This window comes from Rhinolophus ferrumequinum, chromosome 2 (genome assembly GCF_004115265.2).
Source record: "Rhinolophus ferrumequinum isolate MPI-CBG mRhiFer1 chromosome 2, mRhiFer1_v1.p, whole genome shotgun sequence".
In the NCBI taxonomy this organism is placed as follows: domain Eukaryota; kingdom Metazoa; phylum Chordata; class Mammalia; order Chiroptera; family Rhinolophidae; genus Rhinolophus; species Rhinolophus ferrumequinum.
The window spans coordinates 22115774-22128713 of NC_046285.1; positions in this window are offsets into that span (position 1 = coordinate 22115774).

Consider the following 12940-nt stretch of genomic DNA (forward strand, 5'->3'; position numbering starts at 1 on the left):
AATCAAACATCTAAATAAAGATACTGTATATTTTCAACTTGTAATTTTTAAGTGATGTTATTAATAAAAATATTTTATTAAAGATCATTTTACCTTTAATCATCAATAGGTAATATTCATTTATTTTAAAATATGTTGTTATATTTTGGATGAAAATATTTCCCCAAAAGAACAATCTCTAATTATTTAAGGAATTAAAGGGGAAAAGTTTGATATATTGACAGACTGATTTTATATTAATTAGGCATATGTTTTAATACTTATGTTAAGCTGTGGCTTTTACATTAATTGTTTGAAGCATAATTTTTATAACATTTATATTATAGAGAAGAGAAGACCAGAGATTTTGAACCCAGTATACTGAGAGGTCAACATGATATATAAGATTCACAGGAATTCTACTCTATATCAATTGTTGGTAATATACTGCAACCAAAGAAAGACTTTTTTTTTTTTTTTTTTTTTTTTTTACCAACTTGCTATCTTGGCTGACTGGGGTAAATGTTGTTAAACTCCCAGCAGTGTTCAGAAAATCAGATTGGATATCATTTAGCAGTTGTTAGAATTCAGCATTCAAGCTAAGGAACAATACAAGGTACTTCGGTAGGAAAAAAAAGAAAGAAAGAAAACAACTATTCTTAGTTTTTAGACTGTACTGTTTCACTTTTCTGACTACAAATTCTTGTTTATCCTTGAAGACTCAGTTCAGTTTTCAGCAATTTTGCTTGAGAAAAATGCCCATCTTTAGTGACCCTTAAAATCCTGTTCAGAATTCTGTCATTTTTGTCTGTCTCCTCCACCAGACTGTGGACACTTCAAAGATGAGGTCATTCTTCTCCTTACCTCATTGCCTAACACAATGTCTGCCGTCTAATGGGTGCTCAAAAAAAGGACATTGAATGAATATTAATTTTTAATCTCAGTTCATAAATAAATTGGCTTAAAAAGAATTTTCTTCCTCATAATTAACAACATTATTTGGTGAATAGTGAATGAAATTATAACCTAATTCCATGAAAGCATACAATAAACAGTTTATTTTAAAAATAAAGTGGTTTTCTAACGTATGATCTAATTTATTAATCCTTAATATGAAGTTGCGTCATTTTTGTTTCTGTACCAAGAGGACAGGATGTTTTCTAAAGATTATTTTTATTGTTTTGTTTTTGGAATTTGTTTAGAAAATACAAAACAGGTGTGGGTCATCTGTAGTCATTCGAAAAAAACTTGCAAAATAATTTTAGAGTGTATATTTTAGAAAACACATGCAAAGTTAGCTTAATTTTCAATGCAAATGAAACAAATATTGACACTTATAAATATCACATTGTCTTTTAAATTAATATCATTACTTCAAAAAATGAACTCCAATGTCTAGAATACTAAGAAAAGAACAAATGAAACAAACTTTTTAATTTACAGATATTTATAGCCAGATATAGTTCATTAAATAATGTTGATATAGACTGTTATTCAGGGCAAATTCATAACATTTCTTTTGAAGTCAGATCTTACAAATAAATATTTTGTTCCATAGATCAGTAGGTGACAATAATGGAATTTACTTTGTTTTGTTGATTCTTCCCTTTGTTAAACTTAACTAGAATAATAAAAAAAAAATTCTGCATGCAATTCAAGTAGCACCAATCAACAATAATTCTACAAATTGTAATATTAACTAGACTAATTTTTTTTATTTCTTATAATCTCAATAAATGTTATGTGTAAAGAAGATATTCTTGGCCTCCCTAAATATCTTGAGAGAAATTTAAAGAGAAGATATCCAAGGAAGAGTCATTTTTCCCTATTAAGAGAAAAACTTAGAAATATTGATGTTTTCTGATAAATGTGCAATCATTTCCTTAATTAATTAATTAATTAATGATTAATTAAACAAACTGAATGTTGCTAACTCAATGAAATACAATTTAATTCATAACTAAACTTAGAGAGCAGAGGAAATAGTTCAACAATTTTATGTCATTTAAAATGAACTTATATAATAATAACTTATACTTTGATAGTTATTAACAAAATTAATAATAAACTACATATGAAATACTAAGGTAAAATTCAAAACTTATGTACTAAACCATAGAAGAATTTCAAAAACATAGTTCATATATCTTTATGGATCCATATTTCTGAGGGGTAAAGAGAAACAAACTCCTAAAATAGAAATTATAAACATGCATTCTTGATTTTGCCCATATAGTTCTTTAGAGTCCCAGTTGGAAATGATTTAAAATGTACTTCTTGTTTACATAATTTGCATGATTTTAAAAGATAGTGTTGCAAAACTTTGGAAATGTTAATGTTCAAACTGAAAATCACTACATGGAAATTTTTTCCTCTGGATCAGTACGTGGCTTATAATCAGTGGTTTGATCTGTTCCAATGTCAACTGCCATGAGCTCTGCTTCACAGGGGAACTAGTCTTCTGTAAATTTTTTGTATATAAGTATTTGTTACAAATATTTTAGTAAATGCTTTGTAGTTCTCTTGCTTGTGCATATCTTGGCTGGCGTTACAGAAAAATAGTGCAAACATGATTTCCTTACTGGGGAATGAGAGGGTTTTCTTTCTTTCTTTCTTTCTTTCTTTCTTTCTTTCTTTCTTTCTTTCTTTCTTTCTTTCTTTCTTTCTTTCTTTCTTTCTTTCTTTCTTTCTCTCTCTCTCTCTCTCTCTCTCTCTCTCTCTCTCTTTCTCTCTCTCTCTCTCTCTCTTTCTCTTCTTTCTTTCTTTCTTTCTTTCTTTCTTTCTTTCTTTCTTTCTTTCTTTCTTTCTTTCTTTCTTTCTTTCTCCTTTTTTTTTTAATGTGTGTATGGGGGGGTGGGGGGGCGCTTGAATGTTTAGTTTTTCTCCCCCATGAAACATCATGTTGTGGGAGCTTTAGAAAACTTTATACTGTATAAATACGAAAATAAAGTATTTGCAAATTGAACGTAAATAAAGAAAAACAAGTACTATATTAAATACATTTTTTCCATTACAAATACATGTGAGACACGTGGCAGGTCATTTGGGAATATTTTATATCATTATAAAAATAAAATATTGCACCGCTAATAGAGACCTCATAGAATTACCACAAAATGGCACCAAACCCTGACAGTTAGAAATAATTTACCTTATACTAAATTTTTTAATCAAAAATTCTTATTGCTAAGCACATGATCATTTGAAAATTTTTACCCTATTTGTAAGAAACACTCTATAATTTAACAATACAGCAAGTGACCGCTCATAGTCAAACCCTAAGGCTAATTGACCAAATACTTATTAAATCATCATTAGTGACCTAAGTTATGTTGCTGGTGATTCGTTGATGCGTAAGAATGACTCTAACTGACGTTTAGGTCTGGAATAGTAATAACTTACCTTTATTAAGTACTTTCTAGATGCTAAATAGATACTCTATGATAATAACTTAGATTCAATAAAGTTAAGTAACTTGCACAAGGTCACAAAACTAGTAAGCGTCCTAATCAGGATTCAAATCCAGGAAGACTGGTTTTGGTCTGACACCCTGAACCTCTATAGAGCATCTGGTAGTTCTCCTTTTTCAATGCGGAAACTGAGGTCTACTGAGTTAAAATAACTTGTTCAAAGCCACACAGATCATTGTTGTTGCCAGAACAAAGCCGGGATACTTTACTCCATGTCCCAATCTTTTTGCACTGTGACAAACAGCTCCTCACTTTTCCCGGAGTTCCAACTTCCCTCAATATCATAGATTTCCATTTATCTTGTCCTCCTCAACCTCTTCTAAGATCCGTGCCTTTTTGCAGGGGCCAAGCTATCTGCTCCATCTATGGGCCAGCCTCGTACAACACTTTAGATTAATCTGGTAAGTTTAGGCCATTTGGCCAAAATGGAAAGAAAAACCCTGCAATAGCCCAAATAGATAAGACAGTTACATTTTTAGACTGACAAAAGGATCTGACAAGAGACAAATAAATAATGAGGACCGAGGGAGAAATCTTGAAAACATTCGATACAAGAAAAGAATGGTGGGGGAGACTTAATCTGCAAAAGAGAGAATCCTTGAAAGAAGAGGAACTTTCTAGTTCTGAATATTTAGAGGCTGTTGTGATGGCTGCCTGCTAGTTGTACCCCTAGATCCATTCTTCACTTGTATTCACCCTGTGTCCCAGGATGATGACTTCTCTTTCCTCTGGCAGTGGAAGTCACCAGCAGACCCTAGGAGGGAAGAAGAAATGTGAGGTAAGGTATTTGTTCCCCTAATTCCCTTCTTTTTGGGTCATTATGGCTTGGCTATGAAATTCTTCCAAAGGCCCCCTTCCTTTCAGGCTGCCTTCTCCTTATGCTATCCTCCCTGAGTTCCAGAAACCACCTCCTTCCCTTGCCCCTTCAAACCTACCCTTGATGACGGTTCTGCCAGGTTGGTAGTCCCAGAGCAGTGCATGCTCTGGGCAGTATCCCCAAGTCGCTGATTGATACAGCAGGTCGGGAATGTCAGGGAGAACTAATCGATAAAATCTCATTGGCAGTAAGTAGAGAATAAAAGAGGCATATTTCAACTGAATATGATTAAGAAGCTTTCTCTGAACCATATCAATAAAGTACGCAGCCTGAGGAAGCAGTAATCTTCATCATTTGAAGATAAAAGTCAGGCAGACAGTTAAGACTAGTCAGTACAGTGAAGCCCTTGGAAATGAGGTCCCAAACACACAATTCACTTTTTGACTCATCAAGTAAATTGTTGTTGTTGCTGACAGTGTACTGTACTAAGTGCTTTAGAGAGCATTACCATTTGACAGCCACTCGTTTAATAAAGCAGTTTTACTCTAGTTTAGACTCAGTCTTTGTATACACCTAAAATAAATAAACAGATAAATAAATAAATAAATAAATAAATAAATAAATAAATAAATAAAGTAGGTCAAAAACGAAAGAAAAGTAAGGCTATATAATATTTAGTGTAATTATATACTAAGAACGTTGCTAAATTTTCCTTTTTTTGACATTTTATTTTTTAAATTAGCTTTTTTTTTCCAGTTACAGTTAACATTCAATATTATTTTATATTAATTTCAGGGGTACAGCATAATGGTTAGACATTTATATAATTTATGCAGCGATCCCCCTGATTAGTCTAGTACCCACCTGGCACTATGCATCAGGTTTATTGGGCTTTAATTTATGTAGAGTAAGAATTAAGATATAAAAAGTTAAATGTAGGAGTTGAAACAAATTGGACAAAGTCTCTGCCCTCAGGGATATTCCATGGAAATTTCAGACCCAGTACAAAGTTAGGTTTCAAATTACTTGACTAAACGTATACCATCTTAGAAGTGCAGAGAAACATAGGTTTATACTCTGGCAGTAGATGATGACGGTAACTGGCCTGGGAGTGGGAGCCATTCACACTTCCTTGTTCTAAATCCAGGCTCTGCTACTTGCTAGGAGGACAAACTTAGATTACATCAACTCTTTAGGCCATAGTTTCTTCATTTCTAAAATAGGGATTATCATTTATGTGGCTTAATATGATGCAGCATTTAGAATGATGTCTGACACATAGTAAGAGCTCAATAAATGTTAGCTATTAACATTATCAGGGACATATTGTCACTTCCAGTCCAAATCCTAAATTGGCCTCTTGCCTGAAATTCTTTTAAGTTCAGGAAGAGCTATGTCTGTGAATGTGTTTATTTTCTTCCTTGTTCCATCAGAGTTTAAGACAGCATCTGTCAATATTAGGGAGCTGAAGCTTACTTAAAGATAACAAACGAGGGGCCGGCCCGGTGGCTCAGGCGGTTGGAGCTCCATGCTCCTAACTCCGAGGGCTGCCGGTTCGATTCCCACATGGGCCAGTGGGCTCTCAACCACAAGGTTGCCAGTTCGACTCTCACAAGGGATGGTGGGCTGCGCCCCCTGCAACTAGAAACGGCAACTGGACCTGGAGCTGAGCTGCGCCCTCCAAAACTAAGACTGGAAGGACAACAACTTGACTTGGAAAAAAGGCCTGGAAGTACACACTGTTCCCCAATAAAGTCCTTTTCCCCTTCCCCGATAAAATCTTTAAAAAAAAAAAAAAGATAACAAATGATGAGATTTGGATTTTCTTTCAACTTTGGAGTTTTAAGATTCAGCTTCATGGTGGTAGAACAATCAACAGACACTTCATGCCTAATAGTACATAGCCTTTAAAATACCCCATCTATATTTATTGGCCTCTTTGCCTATGTACAATTATTGAGTCCCCTACAGCAGCATATCATTCCTCTAATTCTAGTTTATAAAATAAGAAAGTAAGGCATGGACAGCTTGGACATGCCAATAGCAAACTCAATGTTAAAGACAGAATCAGAATTAAATATTGATGAGGCGTTTTCTCCTTTTTACTTGCCAAATCAAACCAAAGTCTCTCTCTCTCTCTCTCTCTCTCTCTCTCTCTCTCTCTCTCTCTCTCTCACACACACACCCTATATATGTATAACCATAGATATTATATGTGTATATATAATATATATAGGTATATGTAAATGCATGTTTTATATATGTGTGTACATATACATATTCTGCCTAATATTTAACAATATATTTTTTAGAATTTTTTTATTGATTTGAGCTAATTTTTGATAGTTTATCCAGAGTATTTTATATAGTGTGAGATAAATACATTTTGTCAAGACACACACACACACACAAACCCTAATATATTTAAGAAAATTCAGTAAGCCACCTGAATGAAAGCATTACAAATGTGAATTATGCATGTGAAATAGGCTTAGATTCTTTTCAGTGAGCTTCTAATCATTTAGATTTACCTGATGTTTGAGGCTATATGGTCTTGAAAAAAAATCCAGCTTTGGAATGAAATTTAGAAAGGCAGAACGAAGCAGGCAAAGCCAAGTGATGAGAGCTGTCACACGATCCGCCCTGGGATAAAACTGGCAGGTTTTGCTTGGCTCTGGCCACAGGTGGAACATAATTTTGATGGCTTTATCTACAACTCTCTGGAGAATTTTTTTTTTCCACATCATGGAAATCTGGTTCAATTCAGTCTGACAGATGGATATCCAATTTGTAGAACTGTGGGAGCCCCTGTAACTCAGGACTAAAAGAGACATGGCCACCAGTCTTCCTGAAAACTATAAGTAACTTGTGACCCAGGGATATCTGTTGCTCGGTTTTTGCTTTGTGCAAACCGTAATATATATGCAACATCCCCTGCAGATAATCTTATTATGCTCCTTAAGTGTGGATGGAAGAACCAGATCAATTATAGTAATAAATTCTGTATTTCCTTAATTGTATTTTAAATCAGGCTATGTAATATATACAGTGTGACTTAGCTCTGAAAGTTCACTGTCGCTGAGATAAAATGGGGCCCTGGCTCTGTTCTCCAGGATCAACTAAACGGGTCAGTGTCCATGAAAATGTTATTTGAAAATTCCTCTTGAGACATGTCAGTTTTTATTCAGAAATTGAATTTTATTCATAATTTGAAACTGGAAATGTTCAATCATGAAGATCACAAAATGATATAGTTTTCCTCCTTTCTTGTTGCTCTGTCTTCCTCTATGTTGCATTATCCCTTTATACATTTGGAAATGCAAGACCTAAAAGACTGATTAGAGAGATAAAATGACATCTTGGGTAATGAATTATCTTTCAAGGAAGCTCATTTTTTTAAACAAATTTGGCTGTATTTTTAAGACCAGCAGTCTACACAAGTAAGTGCAAGTAAAAGTTTCTTACATTTTTTTTTTCTCTTATCACCTGCATGGCCTTACATGATGCCACAGAAGAAAACCAACTCTGTGCTCAGTTTTTACGAAAGGACTAGCAGGTAGTGCCCTTGCTTAGAAAGTTCTTTCCCCACCTTTCCCCACCCTAAGTTTGATCGGTCCCTTTTTTGATTCAAGTTTCCGCTCAAAACTTTCTCAGACTTCTTTTCTACACCCAGTTCCATTGCCTCACTTTCTATCCACCCTCTGTTTTTTCTTCATAACACATCATTATTGATAGATTTATTTCTGTGTTGTCTGTCTTCCCTACTAGGATATAAGCTACATCAGAGGAAGTACTTTATCTATTTTTTGTGTGTTTTTTTTTCTCTGTTGTGTACCAGTACCTGCAAAAAGTGCCTGGCATATAGCATTCTCTCAATAAATGTTTATTGAATATATAAAGGTGAATTGACCACAAAGAAAAATAAATAAATCTGCTACCCTCTCAGACTGCCCGGGATTTACTCCTCCTCTTTTGTGACTTCTATGTTCTTATTTTCTCTCACCCTATTTTCAGTCAAACTACTGAAAATATCTATCCTGGGTTCTGGGTTCTCATATCTATCCTGGTTTAACATTTTTTCTTTAATATCTCTCTGCCTCTGGTTTTCATTTTTCTTTTAATATCTCTGCCTCTATATAGCAGACGATAAACTCAGGTCAGGGTGAGATGCAGCTGCTGTGTATGTATTTCTGGACTTCACTTTTGGGAAAAGATGAAGTTTTTCTCATAATCCATGCTTTTTATATCAGTCGGAGAATCCATTTTGCAAAAAGTCTCTGAGAAGGTTCCATCCTATCAGATGCTCAATTCACCATTTCCTCACAGTTTTTGTAAGAAAACATATAGTAAGAGAGGAGTGGAGAGGGTGGAGTTATAAGAGCTGCTAGTCCTCCTTTCCACAAGGATTGCCTCCTTTTTCAAGGATTTAGAAATTGCCAGATTTCCCAGTACTTTTTACTTCATTTTATTTGGTATATAAAATATGTTAAAATACAAAATATATTCATGCCAAGCTTTGGAATCCCTACATTAAAGCCCCTTTTCTCTGGTATTTTCCTATCAGTGAATGTGACTCCATATTAAAAATGGAACAGCTTGCACTTCTCAGAGTGCAAGTCAAAGTTGCTTCCTTAAAACCATCAATAAAACAAAAAGGGATCCTACTGAATGGGAAAAGATATTTGCCAATGATATATCTGATAAGGGATTAATATCACAAATCTATAAAAAACTCACTCAACTCAACTCCAAAAAAACAAACGACCCAATTAAAAAATGGGCAGAGGGCATGAAGAGACATTTGTCTAAAAAGGACATACAGATGGCAAACAGACATATGAAGAAATGCTCAACCTCACTAACCAACAGAGAAATGCAAATAAAAACCACAATGAGATACCACCTCACCCCAGTCAAAATGGCTATCATCAATAAATCAACAAACAACAAGTGCTGGCGTGGATGTGGAGAAAAGGGAACGCTTGTGCACTGTTGGTGGGATGCAGATTGGTGCAGCCACTATGGAAAACAGTATGGAGGTATCTCAAAAATCTGAAAATGGAACTACCCTATGATCCAGTAATTCCACTCCTAGGTATCTATCCGGAGAAATCCAAAACTCCAATTCAAAAATCTTTATGCACTCCTATGTTTATTGCAGCACTATACACAATAGCTAAGACATGGAAACAATCGAAATGCCCATCGGTAGACGATTGGATTAAGAAACTGTGGTACATTTATACAATGGAGTATTACGCAGCCATAAAGAAGAAAGAAATCTTACCATTTGCAACAACATGGATGGACCTAGAGAACATTATGTTAAGTGAAATAAGTCAGACAGAGAAAGATAAGTACCATATGATCTCACTTATATGTGGAATCTAAAGAAAAGAATAAGTGAACTAATCAGAAACAGTTTTGGAGACAAAGAGGAAAAACTGTGGGTTGTTAGATGGGCGGGGGGGGGGCGTAAAAGGGAAGGTGAGGGGATTAGAAAACAGTCAGTAACCACAAGATGGCCACGGGGTTTGAAAAGTAATCTGGGGAACGTAATTTAGCGGTTACCAGAGGGTAAGGGGGTTGGGGGGTGGGAGATGAGGGTAAGGGGGATCAAATATATGGTGATGGAAGGAAAACTGACTCTGGGTGGCGAACACACAATGTAATTTATAGATGATGTGATACAGAATTGTACACCTGAAATCTATGTAATTTTACTAACAATTGTCACCCCAATAAATTAAAAAAAAAAAAAGTTGCTTCCTTACACCTCCTAACAAAAACGTGACTGCTCCATCTCGATCACAAACATCCCTCTGTCCCAGATGGCAATGAAAAACGTGGGAGAGAAACTTGGGTGAGAGATACACATGGGAGTCTGTTGATGAAGCCATTGGGAATATTGTCCCAAATGAATGCTTGTGATTCAATCTTTTCTACTATCTATAGTAAGCAGCTGGAAGACTCCCCAAGGAACTGCAGAGGGCTGCCTCTACAGAAAAGCAGGAGCATATGGACTTTTTGACGGTGCAAAAGTTGTGTATTTTGAAATAACAGTCTAGAATTTCAGGGTTAGTCCAGAACGGGAAACACACATATGTACATGCTTTCTTAGTATCCTAAGGGTAATAAGTAGGCCAAAATTGAACACATTGGGATTCTGTTTTTCTGTTTTTCTTTTTTTTTTTTTTCAAACAAATGCTTTGGCAACCTAGTTTTGTTCAGTTCGCAGAGTAATTCTCCTATTAACTCGATTACCATTCAGTAAAACTTTCTTTTTGCTGAACGGTACCTAAACTCAGTACTATTAATTTAATTTACTGTGGAAAACTTCACTTCATGGATTTTACTGCAATGTATTACCATATCCCCCCGCCAGTAACCTGTATTCTATAAGCCCTGCAATCTTTTCCTTTTCTTCACTTAAGAGGTAAGTTAAATGCACATCTAGTAGGTGAATTTATTTGTTTTTTTTATTGTTTTATTTTTTGGTTTTTATTTATTTATTTATTTATATTAGTTTCAGGTAGTGGGTGAATTTAAATGATGAGGTTTGATCAATCAAAGGCACCTTACATGGTGGATTTAAATATAATGTCAGGAAGGGGCAGAAAAGCATCAATTTTTTTTTTTCCATATCTCTTTCATCAGCAAATGCTTATGAAATCAGGGAGACCTCTCATCATTTTATTATATTATATTGCATCATATCATATCATATCATATCATATCATATCATATCATATCATATCATATCATAACATATCATATCATATCATATTGTATCTGGTCTTATAGTAAAATAAGACCGGGTCTTATGTTAAATTTTGCTCCAGAAGACGCATTAGAGCTGATTGTCCCACTAGGTCTTATTTTCGGGGAAACTTCGTAAGCTAACAGTACAGCCACAGAAATAAGGTGTTAGTGGCATCTTATCGTCAGCAATAAGGAGCGGCAGCAGAAATAAGTCATCATCAGTGAAAACAACTAGAATGCTTGTGGCACTGACCTTTTTTAAACTGCTGCCCCTGACCTTCCCCTACAGCAGGGAGCCTACATGTGGGATGCTAGGATCCACCTCGACTTCAATAAACATCTAGACAGCTATCAGTTTCATCTATCGCCTACCTTGCTTCCAAAGAATTACAGCTTCCAGCAATTTAAAAAACAATTAGGGGGAAAAAAAACTAGATCAAAGAAAAAAATGAGAGCAGAAAAAAATGAAATCAGAGCTGAGGTTAGTACATGAAAGACATGCCATAGGATCTGGTGAATGTGACATAGATGGGCCACAATTTTGACTCTAAAAGCTCTCTCTCTCGAAGCCAAGCAAAGTGGGAAACATAATAAATTACATGATTTAATTGTCCACAAGATAAAATTGAACTAGTTGCTCAGTGCTTTTTCAGGTGACTGAGAAAATTGTTTCACATAAACAGGATGTGTGTAATGTCACAAATAATGTTGTCTCAAAAACAGACTTTATTGTAAATGTAAGATATTTTACAGGGAGGTTTCCTATAATATGCTAATGATGTGATGAATCATTAAAAGGAAATCTGCAAATAACCCAAATAAGGATCTTTCCTGGACAAGTTAATGCCATGCACTGAAGGTACTAGATAGTATATATTGTTTTCCACTGAGCTTTTGATTATATGCAGCAGCTTTGACCTCAATGTACATACTCTGAGAAGGTTCAGAAATGCGGATATTCTATGCTGCTAGTGATGTGCATACCTTTATACTTTTAACATTCAGTCACACTATTGGCAAATTAACAACTACTTTCTTTTTTTCCTCCAACAACTACTTTTTAATGTCAAGAGTCCTAATGGGGAAGCATGCCTTAGTAGACATACTTTTCATAAAAAGTACTTTATGTGAACTTATAAAACAAATGGGATTTGCTTAAAAGTGACATAATTATATATTAAAGATACACTATTAACTGACTTTACTGCATAGTTAAAACAAACTTGACACGTAATTATAAGCCTGTATGAGTTTAGCTTTGAATACTAAGCCTACTTCACAATGAGAGTTTGTATTGTCTAACCATAGATGATTCCAACAACCTGTCATTTCTGCTCTTGAAAAAAATGTCTTCTATTCTCCGTTTCTGTTGAATCTGTATATGTGTGCCCAGAGGATTGAATCTGTGTACGTGTGCCCACTGTACTTACTCAGTATCCAGTACCAGTATAGTACCAGAGTCCTAAAGCTTTGGAGGTGAATCCAGATAAGCTGTCTTTCATTTTCCCTGCTTTCATTCCCTTACCGTCCCTTTGCTTTTATATATAATCTCTCTTTCTGCTGCTACACATTCTTCTGGATAGCATGAGGCATTTCTACCAAAGCTGCTTTTCCCTTTTGAGCTTCTCTTGACACCTATTTTGTCTCTGTCATGCTGTCATGGCTTTCCCTTGCCCTCCTAGTACCACTTATCCTGCACTCGTGTCTCACTCTTTGTGGTCAGGTGCCCCCAAGGGACAGTTCCCACTCAGTGACAGCTCTTTCCCACCCAGTTCCTCACCAAACATGTTTAGACATTCTCCGTGCCTTGCATCACAAGAGGTTCTCAACCTCAGGAAACTCAGTGCTGGTGGAAAGAAACCTCTGCATTCTTAGTGAGAGTCACCAAGAAGACAATGTCGTCTCCCTGGGA